At 54.3% G+C, this 15,774-nt stretch overlaps 1 pseudogene; it reads left to right on the plus strand.

The window, feature by feature from the left end:
• Nucleotides 1–129: 129 nt before the first annotated feature.
• LOC147651406 (extracellular matrix organizing protein FRAS1-like) lies at nt 130–15,543 on the plus strand (annotated as a pseudogene).
• Nucleotides 15,544–15,774: the final 231 nt, after the last annotated feature.

A 15,774-nucleotide genomic window follows, 5' to 3' on the forward strand; every position in this document is an offset into this window, starting at 1 on the left:
CTGGAGCTCTGTCAAGCCCCAGGTGCCTCAGCTGATGGGGTCAGCCTGCTTCCAAAGTAAGAATTAGAAGCTGCAGCCTGTAAGGAAGCATCTCTTTTCTGCTGTCCCTCTCTCCAGGGCATGTGGTGAAAATGCCAGCCACAGGAAAGGGATCCTGGTGGAAACTTCCCCTTCACCTTTGATGTGATGGATGCAGATGGCAACAAACTGATGGACCGGGTTTTTTACATCCATGTCATAGGTAAAAGGCAGTTATGCTTTCTTTGCTGCAGCGCTCAGGGCTGCTCCCAGATTCCATCCCACATGTACTGCAAGGCGAAATGTAATTCTTGAGACTCGGTTTTGATGCGCCGTCAATTCCAAGGCCTTTGAAGTGAGGGGCACGGGGAGATTTTGCAGATGTAAGGGTTCATTCTTTGGCTTCTGACAAACTCAGTGAAAAGGTAGAAAAATTCCCCTTAGTATCTTTCACATTTTGTTGAGATCGTCTATAAGACATTATAATGTTATCAACCCCGATCAATGGCAAGGCCTAAAGTTCCTGGTTTGGAATTATCAAAACATTTGTGCGTGTGTTTTGTTTTCCTGCCCAAGCACCCACGGGAAGAAGCATCTCCTAACTCAGCTTTGTGTTTAACCCTTCCAGAGGACAGATTTCCCCCCTCCATCATCACTAACGAGGGGCTGGTGTTGGATGAGAACTCGGCAAAGACAATCAGAACCCTCCAGCTCTCGGCCACTGACCAGGACAGCGAAGCCTCCCAGCTCCAGTTGAAGGTCACCTGGCAGCCACAGCTGGGGCATCTGGAGCACGTGGCTTCCCCAGGTGAGCTGGGAGGTGTTGGGCTCTCACAGCAGCAAAATGCTGGAGGCTTTTGAGCCCTAAACATTCATTGCAGGAAAAACATGCCCAGAGGCAGCGACACACAATTCCAGTTCCTGTTAGAAATCAAAGCTAAAATAAATGAGCCCAGAGGGTTAGGGAATAAGGTGAGTGGAGGCAGAGCAGCCCAATAATCCCAGTTTAGGATTTATTCAGCCTCTGGGCCAGTTTCTGGCCCTACTGCTGCTTCTGCAGTAGGTTTTCCTTTTCTCCCAGGAAAACCTTTGGCCTTTGCTGTGAACAGCAAAGAATCCATCCCTTAATGTCCTTGGGAACGGCTCATCTTGGTGCACAGACTGTCCTCCTTGGTGCTTTCTGTCCTCCTCTTGGCCAGTATGTCCCTTGATCCCTAAAGCCCAGCCTGTTTCCCTAAGCTGTGCTGTGGAGAGAGGAAGGGAACCGTCTACTGAGTTTAACAGGAAGCGATGTTGGGGTGTGATGGTTGTGCTGGATAATGAACTCTGGTTGTTCAGGGAAGGGGGTTGGTCAGTTCTGCAGATGTGATCTGAATTTCAGAGCTGCCTTTCGTGCCTGCTGACTGTGCGAGTGTGCTGCCTCTCCCTGATGAATTAATCTTGATCTGTGGTGTCATAAAATACGCTCTTCTGATTTTATTATATTCATCTAAGGTTGTATTTCTTCTTAACTTTATATTTCTCGTTAACGTGAGATGAAAGCGGAAATATCTGCTCTGTGTTTTCAAGATGCAGACGGTCCCTGTACAGCTCAGTTTGGGTGTGTGGTTTGCCTCATCTTCTCACAAAAACATGTTGAAAGGGCAGGAATAGTGAATGAGTTATAATAAGCAAACTACTCTCTGCTGTGAGAGTAAATTAAAAACTTGCAGTATCTTTGTCTAAATTGCAAACTAACCAGCGAATCTTGTACTTGGGAGACTTGAATTAAGGGCTTTATTCCTCCTGTTATTTAAAATCTGATGATGATTCTGATTTCTCTGCTTTTTCATGTCTGTGAGGGACCAATAAGGCTACCGAGTCACAGACTGAGAAGTAGCTGTAATGATTCAAATGACCTAAACCTAAGGAGAGAATACTGAAGTGTTCAAAAGAGAACCCAAACCTTTCCAGCTGATGAGCTCTGAGGAAATATTAGCTGATCGTTCCATTGTGGCTCATTTATTTAAATCAGATCCTGGTGTCTTCTGTAGTGTGGCCAGCACTTGTCAGCAGCCATTTAGTGTGATATATTGGTGGCAAACTTCTTGTCAGGATGTTGGTTGACAGCAGCAGTAAAAACTGTTGAACGTAGCAAAGAGATTTAAAAATGCTCAAGTGTTTTTTAAAATGCTTGTCAGGTACCTTTCTGTGGCTGTGTCACACCTAATGGGCTGTAAAGATGTCACTATAAATCAGTGCTGAAAATGGGACTGGGTACTAAATGCAGGGGTATAAGGAAGGGCAGAGAGAAGAGATCCTTGGAAGGCATTTTGGAAAACTGCTGTGAGGCCAGGAGGCCTTCGGTTCATCCCCAGCGATGCCACGGTTGGCTTAGTCCTGCCCAGCAGCGACAATCCAAGTGTTACATGGACAGTTTTTCTCCCAGCTTCTCTGCCCCAGGAGGCCCACTCCCAACAGGAGGAGATGAAAAGAAGCCTGGACTTCTTTTTGAGAAGGAAATTTTAGGAGGCTCTGTGCCAGCTAAATCCCTGGCTCAGCTGAGGGTTCACGGGGCAGCCTGCCTTGGATCAGAACCAGCCAAAACCGAGTCCTCATGCCTAAATATGTCCTGCTTCCCGTAGTTTTTCCCTGCCTTGCTCTTTCTGCTGCACATTTCCTCCCTGTTGTTCGTTTTCCAGGGACAAGAATTAGTTCCTTCAGCCAGGCAGACTTGGCCTCTGGCAGCATCCAGTACATCCACACCAGTGAGGAGGAAAAGCACACGGATGCCTTCACCTTTTCTGTGTCTGATGGGACAAACGAGGTCAGTCCCAGCCTGACTTTTGCCTGAGTGGGCAGATGTGGCTGTTCCTCCTTCTCCTGCTGTGGGATTTCCCACATCGCTCAGGTCAGGGAGGGAGGAAGGCCTGTGCAGGGAACAGGGAGCCACCTGCCCTGTGGGCTCACCAAGAGCTGGGTGCCTGGTTTTCAGCTGCTTGCCAACTGTTGCTGGAGCTCAGCTTTGATCCAGTGCACTGACAGCGTAGTGACGACAGCCAGCCCCTGGAGAAATGCCTTTTTCCTGCTTTCTGAAAGAGAAGAAGTCTAGCTGCACATAGAGGGAGAGGGGCAAAACTGAGTGAGAGAGGGAGGGAAAGTGGATGTCCGTAAATATCACAGAAAGAGGGAGAATTAATGAGTGGGGAGGGATAAAGAAGTAATCTGGGCTTAGCAGCTCAGACAAGGCTGAAATGAAGAGACCCAAACTGGGGATCGCTGTGCTCTTGCGGTGAAGTCACACTCTTGGAAGGCTGAATTTGGCAAGGGAAGCTTTTCTTCCTGTCCCAGGTGAGCCAGACATTTGACATCACCATAAACGCCGTGGATGACTCCTTGCCCATCGTGCAAATCTTTGGGATGACAGTTCAGGAAGGGGTGAGAAAAACCATCACGGAGTTTGAGCTCAAAGCGACAGATGCTGACACAGAGGTAAGGCAGGACCACCCCCAGCTTCCTTGCTCCCCTCTTGTGCTGCACATCTGGGCTTGTGTTTAAAGACTTAATGCTGAATTTATGCTCAGCATGGATGGAAATGGCACTTCCTCTTCTTCCTGGGTCTGGCCAGAGGCTGAGCTGTCGAACACTGGCTCTATCTCACTGCTGTTTCCCCTGCAGCGAGAGATCTGGCTGCCTGAGCCAAAATCCTGCCCCCAAGGTTTTTGCCCTGGCAGAAGTGGCAAGGGACACACTGCCCGGAATGGCTGCAGGACTGGGGGCTGCTCTTGTGTTCGTGGAGCAGGCACAGGGGTGGGTGGGAGCTGTCTCAGACCAGCTGAAGCAGGAATTCGGTGGGATGTGCCTTGTTTTATAGGGAGACACCTACAAAACAAAATCCCTTGGGAGAGGGACAAGGACAGGGCGGGGCTCAGGGGGAACCAGGAATGTTCTGTGCTAACCCTTGTGTTGGGAACACCAACGCAGGGGAGCTGCCTGGCCAGAATCCCTGTCCGGGCCTCCTGAGCTGGAAGGGCAGTGTCCTGAGGTCGTGTCCCCAGCTTTGCCCCTCCATGTCCGGGCACAGGTGGAGTCCCTGACGTTCGGGGCGGTGCAGCCGCCCCGGCACGGGCTGATGGAGCGCAGCGGCCGCGGGCAGCGTCCTCTGCAGGCCACCACCTTCACCAGGGATGACATCACATCTACCAGAAGCGCGGCAGCTGCAGGCACGGCGGCGGCAGCGCGCTCAGGGACCGCTTCACCCTCACCGTCTCCGACGGCACCAGCCCCCTCTTCGTGGTGCAGGAGGGAGGGAAGAAGGTCAGGGAGGAGAAGGGATGGGAGGGGGCCTTGAGAGCTCACAGGGATCTGCCTCCTCTCGGGGCAGGGGGGACTGAGATGCTGACTGAATGTTCTCGGTCACGTCTTTGCTTCTTCCCCTCCCTGCAAACTCTGCCCTTGCTGCCAGCAGAGCCGAAGGGAGCCGAGCTGGTGACGTGGTGGCTGAGGCTCTGACTCGCACAGTAACCCCCGTGTCTCTGAACTGGTGTCAGGTGGTGACGGCAGCACCGCAGCGCTTCCAGGTGGACATCCTCCCTGTGGATGACGGGACACCCAGGGTGGTCACCAACCTGGGCCTGCAGTGACTGGAGTACACGGATGGCAAGGTAACAGCTGCCTGGCCTCAGCTTGGGCTGCTTCTCAGGCTGCTCCAGGAGAAGGGGCTTCGCAGGAGAGCATCCTCATCCTTCAGCACTTTGATTTTTGGGATGGAGAATACCCTCCCCAGGGTACATTTTTAGCTTTGCTGACGGTGGAGATGTCTTGATGATGTGCGGCAGAGATAGATGGCTTTCCAAGGATACGGTGCAGGAGTTTCTTGCTGTGAAACAAATGCCTTTGTTGTGCTGAAATCCAAACAAAACCCCATAAAACTCTCAGCTTGTTTCTGAGGAGCCAGCACTAACTGTAAAGCAACACTTTGGTTCTTCCCAGAAAAAAATGAGTGGAAAACGCTGTAGTAAGAAATTGCATTAAGAAATGGCTATCTCAGCTCAAACTCCTCACTTCAGGAAAAGCACTCCTGCTCCTCGAGCAGCTCAATTTTCTCTCTTTCTCCTGCTGTCAAAAACATTCTGCTTTTGAAGAGAAAGCAAAATGTGGTAGAACTGAATCAGATCCACCTGAGGGCATTTGAAAAGTGCTCTCCTGGAGGCTCTCCAAGGCTGTGCGAACTGTCTTGAGTGAGTCCTTCAATCTGAGGCTGTTTGCAGATGTTTTATTGCCAAGCAGGGCCTCACCTGAGCGTCAGCACAGCTCGTGGAACAGAACTTTCTAAGTTAAACCCAAAGATTTGTCCTAGCTTTTAGCCCCAGCTAAATAAGGCTGGGCAGCTGCTTTGGAATTTGCTTTTCTTTGAGCCACATCTGTCTTCTTAATTAAACTAAACCTGGCTTAATTAAACCAGATGCGAGGCAAAATTTGAATCTTTGTTGTGTTGTCAAACACGTTGTGGGATATCTCAGTTCAAGGCCGCTCTGTGCTTTCACATCCCTAGATTTTCCCTTTGTCTGTTTTAACAGAGGGATGGTCGGGCTTTTTGTGTGAACAGTCAATCAGACTTGCACTGCTGGAGCTTCAGTTTGACTCCCTTGGTTTTGGCTTTAATCCAGGCCACCAATCTCATCACTAAGAAGGAATTACTGATGACAGATCCTGACACAGATGACGAACAGCTGATCTATGAGATAACAGCCGGTCCCAGAAATGGCCACGTGGAGAACAAGCTGAAGCCGGGCACAGCTGTGACCACCTTTACACAGGGTATGGAGCTGGGCTGTGTCCTGCTGCTTTTTTCCATCACTTGATTCAGTTTGTTAAAATAAGGGAAAAATAGGTGTGAGGGGAGAAGACAAGGGGCAGATCTCCAAAGTGTGTTGACAGTAAGCATTGAACTTGGCTGTCAGTTGCAGAAATCCTGTAATTTCTTGGAGACACCAACCTGTGTCCTGCAGCTTGTCCCAGGTTCTCCAGGCTTGTTAGAGCTGGAGCTGTGACTTGGGGCAGTGAAGAGGGGTTATAGATCTTGCAGGAGGTGTTCACCACAGTGGTGTGGCTAGCTGTGCAGAGCCAGCAAAATGTGGGGAGAGTTCACTCTTGCGGGGCTGAGGGAAGGGGAGGTGAGGGGGTAACTGCTCCCTGTGATCCTCGCTCCATGTGGCCGTGCAGACCCACACTGCTCATCTCCAAAGCTGCCTTGGGATTTCTGTCCCAACTCCTTGGACGTTCCCTCCCGGCAGAGGATGTGAACCAGGGCCTCATTCGGTACGTGGCGCACGAGGAGATGGTCCAGGAGACCGCGGACAGCTTTCAGTTCCTAGTGAAGGACAGCAAACTCAACGTGGTCAGCGGCAACGTCTTCCACGTCCAGCGATCCCTTCTCAGCTTTACTCACGGCAGGTAAGTGGCACGAGGGGCACTTGGCTGGGGGCTGGGCTCTTAGCTGAGCTCCCTGCAGCATGGGAAGGCAATTCTGTCAGTGAGGAGAGGGGCCTAAAGCGTGGAGCAGCTGCCCCGCGCCCAAGTCCCCGGTTGTTATTGTTCCTCGGATCTCCCAGGGAGGCCACGCTCACCCCCGCAGCCCCGCACGGGGTTTGCTCCCCAGCCCGTTACCTGTGTGTGCTCGATCCCTTTTTCCAGCTACGAGGTCAGGGAGAGCGCCGGCTCCGTCAGCGTCGCCGTGAGGCGGGTGGGGAACCTCAACCGGTACAGCATTGTCCTGTGCCGCACCGAGCAGGGAACGGCCACCGCTGGAGCCGCATCACGGCCCGGGGAGCAGGACTACGTGGAGTATGCGGGGCAGGTGGGTGGGCCCGACCACACCTGCCTCACACAGAGCCTGGAGGAAAGAACAGACAAAAAGTGCTAAAAACACCGAGGAGGGTGTGTTTTATTCCTAAAGTCACGCGAGTTATTTGCTGTCAGAAGAGGGAACGCCTCAGAGCAGGGTGAGACGGGAAGGACGGGAAGCTCCAGAGCCCGGTCCAAGGACAGCAGCCGGATTTCTGCCTTCCAGGTGCAGTTCGAGGAGCGGGAGGACACCAAGTCCTGCCACCGTCACCATCAACGACGACGACGTGTTCGAGGGCACGGAGAGCTTTTCCGTAGAGCTCAGCATGCCGGCCTACGCCCTGCTGGGGAACGTCACCCGGGCCACCGTCACCGTCGCGGACCCCGAGGACGAGCCCACGCTGCAGTTTGACGGGAACGCCTTCCACGTCAGCGAGAGCGCCGGCTTGCTCTCGGCTCCCGTGCAAAGGAAAGGTGGGTCGGGCTGGGCAGGACATGCTGAGCCCCATGGGAGGGCCATGGGGGAACCCTCGTGACAGAGAGCGAGCCCTTGGGCTGTGCCTGCTTGTGGTTTTGGGGTCTTCTCCGATGTTATGTGGCACGACTGTGAAACGTCAAGCTACACGCAGTGTGTTTGTTCCTGTCTCTGCTGTTAAAGCTTCTTGGGTTTGGATTTGTTTCAGCTCCCAGCAGGAGCAAACCCTTGTATTTGTTTGCTGCTTCTCTGTGACCTAGACAGTGTTTTATGTGGACCCTGTCACTGGGCTGCATGTTAATAGGCAAGTGCCACCGGTTTTCTGAGTGTGGATTTAGGAGCATGCCTGGAAGTCATGTCTAAGCCAGCTGCCATGCAAGTTCAGGAGCAGGGACGGTGTTCTTTTTCATTCCTCGCCCTCTTTTCCGAATGCTGCTTTATTTTTTAAGTGACCAGTATCTCCAGCAAACAGATTAAAAGTATTTCCACAGATCTATGGAGTTTCCCTGTTGCTTCCTAGGGGATGCCAGCAGCACCGTGTCTGCATCTGCTACACCGTCCCCCAATCGGCCAAGGGCAGCAGCCTTCACGTGCTGGAATCCGGCTCCGACTTCAAGTCCCGGGGGCTGTCGGATGAGAGCCGCCTCATTTTGGGGCCAGGTGTCACCCTGGTGACCTGTGATGTCACTCTGATCGACGACAGCGAATATGAAGAGGAAGAGGAGTTTGAGGTGGTGCTGGCCGACACCTCGAACAGCGCCCGCATCGGCAGCCGGGCTTCAGCCAACGCGGTCATCGCCGGTCCCAACGACGCCTCCACGCTGTTCCTGGGGAATGCCACCTTTACTGTCAGCGAGGCTGCAGGTGAGGAGCAGGTGGTCGTGTTGGGATGCTCACTGTAGAAGCTTTCACCACCAGGAGGTGCCAGAAGGAGCGATTCGGGGCACAGCAGAACTTCAGAGATGTGCGGATGGGCTCTGGTTCCCTGTGTGCCCAGGGGGAGCCTGGGGGCAGGAGCAGTGCTGCAGGGCAAGGCAGGGGTTTGTGGAACGTGGCTGCTCTCTCAGTTTGTGCTCTCTCAGTTTGTTCTCTCTCATGTGCACGTGCTGCTGCAGGACACATTGAGATCCCAGTGCTCCGGCAGGGACCCGACCTCTCCACGCCCACGTCGGTGTGGTGTGCCACTCGGACGTCAGACCCGCCCTCGGCCAGCCCGGGAGTTGATTATGTCCCCAGCTCCAGAAAAATAGAGTTCAGGCCAGGCAAGACAGAAGAGGTGAGGAGCCACTTGGATTCCTGCTGGGTCTGCTTTGCCTGGTGACACTTGTCTTGTGTTTCTGTGCATATCTAGCATTTGTTTTGAATATCCTCGCTGGGCCACTTGAGAACTGTTAATGAGTCTGCTAAGCACAGACTCCCATCCCATCAGCACTCCAGCCAGGAGAGATTTGGCCGTGCCACCTCTTCCATGATAAGGATGGCTGCCCTGTTCTCTGAAATGATAAGCTGGATTCACGTAGAACGTTCTTTGCATTGATTAATGGATTCAGAAAACCCAGTGACATAATGGCTTTACACTAGACTGCCAGATGTGAGTGCTGAGAGGGATGAAAGCTTTATACGTCTAACAGCAGGAATTCCACTTTCCTCCCAGTTCTGCCCCCTGACAATCCTGGACGATGCTCAGTACCCAGTGATAGAAGGGCTGGAGACATTTGTTGTTTACCTCAGCTCCCCCTACGGAGCCGAGCTGGCAAAGCCGTTCCAGGCTGTCGTGGCCATTAACGACATTTTCCAAGACGGTAAGTTACCCCTGGCAGCTCTATCTGCTCTGTTCTGGCCCCTTGGCTCCCTGAGGATCCTCAGCTCTGCTGGGCTCTGTTTCTGCCCCTCTGCAGTGCCCAGCATGCAGTTCACCAAGGACACCTACACGGCCAAGGAGAAGGAAGGGACCCTGCACATCCCCATCTTCCGCACGGGGGACCTGAGCTACGAGTCCTCCGTCAGGTGCTACACGCGGAGCCAGACGGCGCAGGTCACGGAGGACTTCGCGGAGAGGAGGGATGCAGAGGAGTCTCGCGTCACCTTCTTCAAAGGGGAGAAGGTGAGCTGGACCTGCCTCGTGGGGGAGCGAAGAACCGGTGCTGGGAGAGAGGTTCACGTCTCCTCCTCGGCTCTCTGTCGTCAGAGGGAGCTGGCAGAGTTGTCCAGGCTGGTTTCAGGTGGCACAGATTCTTGTCCTAGCAGCGTGAGCCACTCTGAAGGGGCTGTGCGTTTCATGCTGAAACTGGTTACGTTATGAAATGTAAATGTGATGCATCAGGAGGACTCAGGGTTGTTCTACAGAGAGCTGTGGGATTGTGGAAAGAGATGTCTTTGCTGATGTGTCTCCTCCTGTAACAGGCTGTGCTTTGTCCACACTGAAGTAGCAGCCCTAAAAATAGAAGGGTTTCTTCCAGGATGGACAGCAACCCTGGATAGTGAGGCACAGCCTGGCCTTTACGGGGCTTTATCAGATGTATCAGTGTGCGCTGCTTTCTCCTCTTCACTTGGCTGTAGGTGAAGAACTGCAGCGTCCACATCAGTGATGACTCTGCCTTCGAACCAGAAGAGCAGTTCCAGGTCTATCTGAGTAGCCCCCTTGGAAACCATTGGAGCGGAGCTCGGGTTGGGAAGATGGACGTGGCAACCGTAACTGTCACCAATGAGGAAGATGGTGAGTGAGGCTGCTCTGCAAGGATGTCCTGCTGCTTCCCAGGGAGTCGGCACAGTCCCAGGGCTGCAGTGAATGCCTTCGGTGCCGTGGTCACAGCCCTGTGCTGGGCTGAAGGGAGGGCTTGGCTAAGAGAGCTCAGACGCACCACCTCTCCTGTTTCCATTGCTGGAAGTTGCTGTGCTTCCCCTGGGAGATGTTCCTCTCCCTCCACAGCATCACAGCCTGGAGAGATCTGTGGGGGGAGAAGAGGGATGCCAGGGATGGGAGAATCATTTGCCATCCTCTGTAACCCAACGCCCTCGTTAAGTTCTGCCCTAAGTCACACCCAAGCCTTTTTGGCCCCTGCTTTGAGGAGCCCCTCGCTCCGAAGGCGTGTAGACGAGTCTGAAAGGAGCTGAGCTGAGCCAGTCAGGGGTGCAAACCCGGAGCTTTTCCCCTCCCTGCTGTGCCTGCAGCCCCCAGCATCGAGTTCGAAGAGGCCGCGTACCAGGTGCCGGGAGCCGCCGGGCCCGGAGGGAGTGGCTGTGCTGAACATCCCGGTGATCCGCAGAGGTGACCAGAACAGAACCTCCAAGGTGCGCTGCAGCACCCGCGACGGCTCGGCACAGGCCGGCGTGGATTACTACCCCAAGAGTTGGATGCTCAAGTTCAGCCCAGGTGAAGGGGCCTGGCGGGGAGGGTCTGAGGTGGGGATGCGACCAGGGACATTTTGTGCGCGCCAGGGACTTCCAGGAGGTTTGGGAAAAGCCACTGGAAAAGCATGAAGTTTGCTGTAATGTTGTTACTCAAAATTAGCTGATGTGTTTAAAGGAAGGCTGATCAGAGCAGAGGAGGAAGCGCTGGCACTTGGCAGAGTCAAGTCCTCCTGAAGGAACATAGGCCTGTGAACACCTCAGACCACGTTGCTGGACCAAGAAGCCCTCACCAAATGGCTCTGCACACTGGTGTGAGGAAGACGAGGGATGGGAATGTGCTTTGCATCCCAGATTTTTCCTTCAGGCAGCTACTACAAGACAGTCGCTATTAATCCTCAGATGGCATCTGCTAGTAAATCTATCACCGGATCGATTGGATCAGTTGTCATAGCTGGAGTTTTATGTTTATAGTGGGCTCCTCTGGGTAAATTATTAGCAGCAATGAGTGGAAATAAAATTTATAATGCGTATTTTATCCTAATGTCTCCGTGGTCACAGCTGGGAGCAGGGTCCGGATGAGAACTTCAGAGCAGTCTCTGGTGATGAATCCACTTCTCTCTGTTTTTCTTGTACTCGCTCCCTCAGGCGTGGCCCACATCATGTTTAAGGTGGAGATCATGTCCAACGAAGACCGGGAGTGGCACGAGTCCTTTTCTCTGGTGCTGGGCCCAGATGATCCTGTGGAAGCAGTTCTAGGAGACAGCAGCACTGCCACAGTGACTATTTTGGATCAGGAGGCAGCGGGGAGCCCGATTCTCCCAGCACCTCCCGTGGTGAGTGGATGTGAGTTGGTGCCCTTCAAGCACAGAGTGGAAACCGCAGTGGGATTTGGGAAATAGAAAGTGGGGCTGCCGTGGCAACGTGGGAGGCGAGGATGGCTTTTTCCACCCTTTCCCTCGGCTCCAGCTGAGTGCTGCCCTCTGGTTTCCCACAGGTGGTCACCGTGGCTGGTCACTACGACCGCGTGGAAGAAGTGACCAAGGAGGGTGCGAAGAAATCCCCCTCCCCAGGCTACCCCCTCGTCTGTGTCACTCCCTGTGACCTTCACGTCCCCAAGTACGCCCCGATGAAGGAGCGCTGCGGCGAGGCCGGGATCAACCAGTCTTCCATACAGTTCAGCTGGGAAGTGGCCGCCCCCACGGACGGGAACGGAAGCCCGCTGGCCTTTCGAGACCATCACGGACAACACGCCCTTCACCAGCGTCAACCACAGGGTACGCGGGCGGGGAGGCACCGGTGGGGCTGCGGAGATTCTGGCCTAAAAATCTCATTGGATTTGGGACTAGCTGGGAGGCCTGGGTGCTTTTCATTTATTTCATTTATTTTCCATTTCATTCATTTTCCATTTATTTTATTCTCTAAATCTTCAGAGTGCCAGGAAAATACTGGTTTCTTTTAATGTAGGGCCGTACTGGAAATACAAAACGTTCTCAGCTGGGCTCCCTTTTATAAGTTTGACTGTGTTCTCGGCCAATAGAAATGAGCAGAGGCGGCTCAGGCCATGCTCCACAACATGGGATATTTTGGCTCATTCCCTAATTAAGAGACCAGAAGCCAAAAATGTTCCTCTAGAAACGAGTGGCTTTCCCTGTTTGGGGTGTCTCACTGTCCTCTCCTGGCTGCGTTATCCACGTGCAGCCCACTCCATCTCCCCCAGGCTCTCCCATTAAATTGCTTGGACCAGCATCATCTCTCTTAATTCCTGCCAGCCTGGAACTAGTTCATGAAGTTTCCTTTTATAGCTCCAATTGTTTGCACAAACCCAGAGGAGCCGCCTGGCCGGAGAAACTGCCCAGTGGAGCATGTGGAGCCTGGCCCCAGCCAGGCTGGAACATCTCCCCGAATTCTCCAGGGCCTGCAAAGTACAGCTGCACTCTGCAGATAATAAATGGAGAGCTCTGGGAGGCCTGAGCAAGCAGAATTGCTCATTTTTAATTCACAGCCTTGGAAATCAGGGGGGTTTTGAGGTGAAATTGTGCCCAGAGTTCCTTTGTCCCATGGTCCCAGGGAGCCTTAGCACTGCCCCCGCATTACAACGCCGGTTTGTCTGAGGTACCTGCACGTAAAAAACGTCCAGAGTCACCTCTGACTTCACTGCAAGGCGCATAACCCCCTTTCTGGGGTTTTATTGCCAGGTAAGGGACTCTGCTCAGTCCTTCCTGACAGTCCACGTCCCTCTCTACGTGTCCTACATCTGTGTGACGGCACCGAGGGGCTGGGCTTCCCCGGAGCACCGCAGCGAGATGGAGTTCTCCTTCTTCTACGACACCGTTCTCTGGAGGACAGGTGAGCCTGAGGCGCTCCAAGGGCTATGGAAGAAGTGGTTCCTTCATGTTTTCCCCTTAGCTCCTGCACTGCCCCCAGAGTCCTGAGGGAGCGGGGAACTCGGAATATTGCCTTCCTCTGTGCTTGCGGGGGGCTTAGGCAGCCGGTGGCTGACGGAGGGAGCGTGCAGCTGGCTCACTGGAGGCTGATCCCAGCTGAACCCTGCCTTGTGGAGGTGTCCCAAGCGCTTCTGGGGCTGGCAGAGCCCAGCAGAGGAGAGCGAGGGTGCTGTGTGGGCTCCCAGTGGCGCTTGCTGTCCTTGCAGGGATCCAGACGGACAGCGCGCTCTCGGCCTGCCTGCAGATAATCCCCATCTACATCCGCGAGGACGGCCGGCCGGTCATCGAGTTCAAGACGCAGGCCAAGTTCAGAGGTGAGGGCAGCGATCCTGGCAGGGACACAGAGCAGGGTCACACAGAGCTCTGCTCTGACGGCACAGGCAGCGGAACGAGTCCCCGTCCCCGCCGGGAGCCCCTCTGCCCCTGCGAGGTGGGGCCTCTCCGCGCTCTGCCTCCCGTCACCTCCTTGTCCTCCCCCAGGGCTGTTTGTCATGGAGCACCACAGCCTGCCAGGTGTCAGGTCCTCTTTGGTAACTCCAGAGCACCTGGGAGGCATCGAATTTGCCCTGCAGCTGCTGTGGAGCGCTCAGACTTTTGATTCTCCCTACCAGCTCTGGAGAGCAACCAGCTCCTACAACAGGTGAGGGCTGGGGGTGCAGTCCCCTCCAGCAGCTTCCCCCACAGCAGCACGTTCTCCCTGGCACCCCTCCAGCAGCCACGCCAGCAATAGCACGGAATGCTCAGGAGCTTGGTCAGAGCTGGAGCACCGTTGTACTGCGAGAAAAATCAGCTCAGCCTCTTGGAAAGGAATGTTTCCAGCAGTGCGGCCTGTGGATAGACTGATCCCAGAGTCACACTTGTCCCTCGGGGACTGCTGGATGACATTGCTGGGGCAAGGGAGAGGTGCTGCCCTGGGTGAAGGGCTTTGAGCTGTGCTTGGTGGCTGCAGGGTCTTCTGTCTGTTCCCAGGAAGGATTACTCTGGAGGATACACCATCTTCCTGATGCCCTGCACGGTGCAGCTCACGCCGCCGTGGGCAGAGCCTGGAGCCAAGCCCCTGCCCTGCCCTGCCCGGCTCACGCTCCCGAGCGGTAAGAGGGCAGGAGGGCAGGCTCGGCCCCTTTGGGGTGCACACCCGTCCAAACCTCATCTCCCCTTTGTTTCCTTCCTTGTCCCAGTTGCAGGATTTTGATCCCGATCGCCTTCCGGCAGACAAACCGCCCACTTCCAGTTGTTTACTCCCTGAACACAGAGTTTCAGCTCTGTAACAACGAGAAGGTTTTTCTAATGGACCCCACCAAATCGGAAAGGTCTCTGGCAGAAATGGATTACAAGGGGGCTTTATCCAAGGGTAGGATTTACCTCTCCTCTTCTGCCTGTGCCCAGCATTTCTGCTTTCACAGCTTCCATTCCCTGGAGAGGAAAGGGCAGAACCCACGTGTAGCTTTGCCTCTTCTACAGCAGTAATTGACATCTTACAGCCCTGTGAAAGAACAGCGTGCTCTGGCACCGCGTTTTGTCACTCCCACACACCGAGCCCTTCCCAAACAACCCCAACCCTTCTGAACACGGACACTTGGCTCTGGCAGCGTTTTCCTGCTTGGGAAATTTCACCTGCCCCTCTTTGTCCCGACCTCCCCCGGGCAGATCCTGTACCGGCGCGTGCTCTGGCCCCCCGAACAAAACCTCAACGCCGCTTACAAGCTGCAGCTGGAGAAGGTCTACCTGTGCACAGGCAGGGCTGGCCACGTGCCCCTCTTCGACCCCACGGGCACCGTCTACAACCAGGGGCCCCAGTACGGCTGCATCCAGCCCCACAAGTACCTGAAGCACCGATTCCTCCTCCTGGTGAGTGCTCTGCTCCTGCTTCTTCCCGTTTGGGATTTGCTCTGGCAACCGGCAGGCGGTGGCTGCAAAGGGATGAGGAAGGGAGCCCGTGGGGGATGTTTTGTGCTGCTGCTGCTGCTGCTGCTGCCAGCTGTGAACACCAGATCAGTTTTCCCCCACCCTTTGAGTGTGTTCCTCAATCGGTGCCCACGTGTACGTGTGGAGATGGGGCATTCGGACTAGATCCCTGACACAGGTGTTTGGTGGGGCTCTGGCTTCCAGCCTCCCTTGGGAAAGCAGACAGCATCCCTCACCACACTTCTCTGACTTTCCAGCACCGAAACCAGACAGAAGTGACGGGTAAGTATTTCCACGCTGTGCCTTTTGACTCTGCCCACTTTGCTTCCCAGCTGTCCGAGTTCCACTCGGTGAGCAGCATGCCCGGAGTTGATGGATTTACTCTCAAGGTGGATGCTCTCTACCAGGTATGGAGTACCCAGTGCTTTTGGTAGCCCAAAATGGACTTCTCTGTCCAGGACCTCCCGAACACTTGGTGAATTGTAGACTCTGGGCCTTCACACTTCACCTCTGATACAAGAAATGAAGATGAGGATGTTAGTCCCATAATTTCATTTTTTTTTTCCCCTGAGGCACTCATGAGAAAGCTCTTTAAAAACACTTTATTCGTGTTCCTGAAGGAATTAATGCCATTGCAAAGGCAGGACACCTCGCTGGGTGGTGCGTGCTCCCGAGGAGCTCCCCTTGAACAGCGAGGTGGAGCTGCCCCGGGGCGCCCCGAAGGCGGCGGGCGGCCGCTGCTGCACCGTCAGGAAC

Source organism: Cyanistes caeruleus, chromosome 9, assembly GCF_971803275.1.
Source record: "Cyanistes caeruleus chromosome 9, bCyaCae1.hap1.1, whole genome shotgun sequence".
Lineage (NCBI taxonomy): Eukaryota > Metazoa > Chordata > Aves > Passeriformes > Paridae > Cyanistes > Cyanistes caeruleus.